The sequence below is a fragment of the Poecile atricapillus genome, chromosome 11 (genome assembly GCF_030490865.1).
Source record: "Poecile atricapillus isolate bPoeAtr1 chromosome 11, bPoeAtr1.hap1, whole genome shotgun sequence".
In the NCBI taxonomy this organism is placed as follows: Eukaryota; Metazoa; Chordata; class Aves; order Passeriformes; family Paridae; genus Poecile; species Poecile atricapillus.
Window position 1 is genome coordinate 12,332,204 of NC_081259.1, and position 4,965 is coordinate 12,337,168.

The 4,965-nt window shown below is 43.3% G+C and overlaps 1 long non-coding RNA gene across 1 annotated transcript; it reads right to left on the reverse strand.

Moving 5' to 3' along the window:
• Positions 1-1,675: 1,675 nt before the first annotated feature.
• LOC131583124 (uncharacterized) lies at positions 1,676-4,747 on the reverse strand. Its single transcript, XR_009278452.1, has 3 exons — positions 4,509-4,747; positions 3,897-4,030; positions 1,676-3,558 (listed from the first exon to the last, which is right to left on the reverse strand). It is a non-coding gene; the product is annotated as an uncharacterized LOC131583124 (long non-coding RNA).
• Positions 4,748-4,965: the final 218 nt, after the last annotated feature.

A 4,965-nucleotide genomic window follows, 5' to 3' on the forward strand; every position in this document is an offset into this window, starting at 1 on the left:
CCAGTCCTGTTTACTTTCCTCCTGCAGCAGCTGGGTCATGGCTTTGCCCTGTGCTGGTTTGGTGGCAGATCCCAGCCAGCTTCTGCCTCTCAGGCAGCTCCCTCATTTACAGCAGGACTCAGGCTCGCAGCCTTTGCCCTCATATGCCTCCCCTGCTACCAGAGCTTGTAGCACAAATATTGCTTACTGATTTTCTCTGGCTCTCTGCAGAGTTGCCATGTCAGCCTGTCAGGAAGGCCTTGGACTTGCCGTTTTCAGGCAGTGCTCATCCTCTGCCACATTAGTACCCATTGTGTAGGGGAGAGCAGCAGAGAGGCACAGCCAGCAGCCCTCCAAGGGCCAGCTTGTCCTACATCTCACCCTGCAGCAGAGCTGGGGCACTGGGGACAGACTGACACAGTGAGCACGTGCATGACATGTTAAAGGATTGCCACAGCTACGCTGCCCAGTGTGTTGAAATTACACACAACTTTCCATGGGCGCTGGAAATGAAAAGGATAATTCATTTATGTAGAGAAGCAATTACCTTGCTGGAACAACAAGTCCAACCTACAGTTCCACCCAAGCCAAATTAAGGCCACAACTCCTGCTAGACTTATGAGAGTAGGGCAGGAAAGTAGCACGTTGTTAAATACAAGGCAATATTTAATGTAACCCCATGCCAGGTTTACAAGAGAAGTCATGTATCATTTACTAAAGCAGTCAGTGAGTTGGGGCTTATTAGGTAAATGTTGGACCTATGGAAAACTGCCATGGCCTTGTTCTAAAAATTTTAATCACACCATTATTAGCCACAGTCCATCTAATATATTCATGGCCATTTAGTGGCCTATACTATGTGTTAATAGTAAAGACTGAATGGAAATGGCACTGAACAGAATGTGTTGGGCATAGTCATCAGGACTGGGGTTGTTTCAATACAGAAATGTGAAATATACTCAGATTCAGGTTTAAGTGGTTTCAAGTTTTTGTGAGTTTGTTTTTCTTTGTTTTATTTAAATACATATTCCTTAAAACCACGCATGAGCTGCTGTCCTGTAATCCCATGACTATAGTGAAGGGTACTGTGGCTCAGCTCACTTGTTGGCAAGGTCAGTTATATCAGCCCTGGGCCCAGCTCCGCTCTCTTCATACACCAAATTTCCTTGATACACACAAAGCCTCTGTCTCTCACCCCAAGCATCGTGTTTGTAAGCTTTACTGTACCTGAAGCAAAACAAATGCTCTTTTCAGGAGTTTGACATCCTCAAAGTGAGAGCATAATAGCAACTATAGTAAAAAAATGAGCATTAAAGCTGAATACTGAAAGTCTTGATTGTGATTCACTGGGTGAAAATAAATAAATAAATAAATGTAAATAAATCTCTGTGCCTGCCAGATGTCATCAATAGTGAAATCCTTGGTCATACACAAAGGTCAACTCTTCTTCACACAGAAGCAGCGAGAATTTCAACTCAGGCTATGCTGGGTAGAACTTTCTCTTCTACTTTCACATCAGGTCAATTATAATTTTAATCTTTACAGGTGATTTGTTCTCCTGTTGCATAACATTATTTGAACATTATTATTTGAAGGGGAAGGGAAGCTTACATTCATTCAATGATCTCAAAGGCAGTATAGTATATACACTAAAATAAATAAAATTGCAGAAACTTACTAAATTGCTCACCTTTGGATGTCAATTAGAACTCGAAAACAAGAGAGATCAGCGTACCCATTTATAGTGAAGTCAATACTTCCTTAATTAGGCTGGGTATTTTTTTCACACTAGCAATACAGTTGGAATATTGTAGCTGTATATGCGCTCATATTGCTTTTGGCTCCTTCTGAATTTCTTGGTTAATTTATTTCCCTTTAAAGTTGTTTATCTGAGTTTCTTTCTTTACACAAAACATAAGCAGCTTCATTGCCTGGAAGACACAAAGCCTGATTGTTCTTACACCAGTGCAAATCATCAGTGATGCCACCAGCCTATAGAATTACATCAACGTAAAGATGACGCCAGAGAGATGGTAATCAAAGCCCTTGTTTCAAAGTTAATTTAATTGTTTTTGTTTCAAAAAAGAAAAGATGAGTACAGAGCACATTTGTTCTCTTTCTCAACTGAAATGTCAGAGAATCACTGCGGTTTTGGCATCTGGTCTGTGTGGGATTTGCACACATGGATCACGTTTCAAAAGCAGGGCCCTAGTCACAAACCACCATGCTAAGGGTCCATTTCCTCAATCCAGTTGTAAGGAAGGGGAGGGGTTTTCTCCTCTTCCTTCCTTGTCATTGAGTCTGCTTTTTCCACTGTCCAGAGCCATTGGTAAACTGCCATCAGCTGTCAGCAACAGAGCTCCAGCAAGGAACACGTGGCACATTTAAAGCCATTGTCCAGCTTTGATTCACCAAGTCACTCTGCACATTTAATGCTCCAGATTTTTCCTGGGCAGGAAAGAACATTGTAAGGCTTGTCATATTTTTCCCTCTTTACATAAACAGATATATTTCTTATGAAAAGGGGATTCTGGTTTGCCTTAGGAGGCTGCTATAGATCACAGCATCTTTAGGACTGTTCTAACTTACAGCAGATACCTTTCTGACATAAATCATGTGAAGTTGCTTTTCTCTGCATCCTCTGTCTCTGGTCACTGTAGCAATGAATCTTCATCACTGTTTTGCCATCAGCCTTCTGGATTCACCTCCCTTACGTTTAAGAATCTGGAAGCCAGGTCCTCATTGCAAAGGAGCAGGTGGCAGCTGTCCTTGCCAGAGCGTGTTCAGCCATACGTGGCAGAGGTAAGAGGCAGCTCAGGCACTGAGGGTGGTGCCAGGGCACCACCAAGAGCCACCAGCACTGCCCCACAGTGCCACACACGCTCATCCTGCCCTGTGGGATTTCCCCTGCTGGTTGCACGCTCCTCCTGCTGCACAGTGGGCACCCAAAGGCTTTACCTGGCAGCAGTTCCAGGTGGTTGTATAACACCGTCTCGACAATGCTTGCAGGGCATTAGCAGGGATTAAGCCTGCACTTATTACACAAGAGCCACATGATCTGATTGACATACCCTCTCCCTCCATCGGCTTTCACTGGAAACTTCTAATGGAGTGATTCAGAAATTACATCCAAATTGAGGGGTTGTTGGTTTTTGCATCATTACTCAAACACCAAAAGTACTCGGGGTAGAAGCTACAGCATATGTTGAAGAGAACACCCAGAGATTTCCTAACACTTCCCCAGGGGGAGGGAAGATGTATTTTCAGAGGAAAACACAGTAAATTACAGATGAGAAGAAGCTGCTGAATCTAGACACAAGAGCAAAGCTGATCACTCTGATCAGCCAGTGGTGGGCCCCACTGGCCCCCCAAATTCTGCTCTTACCCACAACTGCTAGGAATTGCCAGTGCAGCACTGCCAGTCCTGCCCTCAGAACTGTGCAGCTGGAGAATCTCAGGGAGGCAGGTGTGCATCGCTTCTCTCTTTTGGTGGAAGCTAAACAGCATTTCATCCTTCTGGAGTATTTGTGTGAAACTCCCAGGCCGTGTACCATGGTACTATGATAAAGCCTATCTTTGCTGAGACAGAGGAAAACAGGACTGAACATCTGCCTAGCACATGTAGAAGCTACAGCTCTAAAGGGTGCTGGAAGAGATATACACGTGCAGACGTAGTTTGGCTGTGAACTCCCTCCCCTTTTGTCTCCAGCCCAGCAGGCAGAGCTGGTGGTGGGCACTCCCAGCCCAGCTGACCCCCTCCCTTTGGCCCAGGACAGCCCTGGGGGTGACACACACGGTGTCAGCGCATTCAGGTTTATGCCACAGGACTTCAAGGAGGCTGAACTCCCAGAGGAGATCACTGCCAGCTGTGGAACACTGGCTGCTTTATGCTCAGGGGTGAGAAAGGCAGTATTTACCTACTGAAATAGCTGGAGTTTGATTATTTATTTTTCATGGAACGTAGAGTCTCTGTTGAGTAATGAGACTCCATTGTGTGCCAAGTGCAGCAGACACAGAAGAGGAAATATAATTTCCATGAAGAGGCTGTATCCTGGAAAGGCAGGGCACAAACATATAAACAGAGAAAGGAGTTGCCAACTGTCATATTTAAAAAAATTAAACAAACAAATCACTCATTCATGAATTGCTATTATTACCTTTTCACATACTTTAGAGATTTGTTAAAACTCATTTTGTTGTAATAATTTTGTTAATTAAATACACAAGGGAGTAGCTGTGATTCTTGATGTTTACTATCTGGTAGTTTAAGTATTGTCATTGAAAGAAGACAAAAGTAGGAAAAAACATTAAGTTTAGTCAGAATACAATGTTCAGAACTAAAGGCAGGAAATGAAGATTCACAGCAACTACCTGTGAAGAGCTTCATATTTTCAATCATTTGCATTTTATCTGGGAGATAGTTTGAAGTAGCACTTTTTGACTCACTTTGAATATCTGTTTTTGCAGACATTACAGTATACTTGTATTTCAAAGCATGAAGAGACAGAGGTTAAAAATATCCAAAATACCTGTGTTAGCTGTTCTGAAATCAGTGAACCTCATGGAAAATGTGTGTTGCTTGCAATACTCTGTCCTGAGCAGCACTTTGAACATGTTTAAATGCAGCAGCACAATTAGAGGGTTTTAAAAAGCTCCACCCTGCCCTAACCTCTCCCATGCTGGCTTCACTTGATGGCCTCTCCTTGGCAGCAGCTCCCTTGTCTTCACTTAACTCCAGCTGCCTCTGAGGGCACATCCAGATTCTTCTCAGTCTAATGAAGAAAATTTTAAATAAGAGAGCAGTGTAAGAGTACAGTTTGCCAACTTGCCAAAGATCAGAAAAACTGAAAAGGGAATAGCAAAGGCCATAGAAAACTATGAGGAATAATAAATGGATTAGTGGAGGAACATCCCTTTTCCTGTTGCTGCTCTGAAGGCACACACAGTCTTCAGAGTCTTCCACTGTCTGGGTTTACACAAAAATGC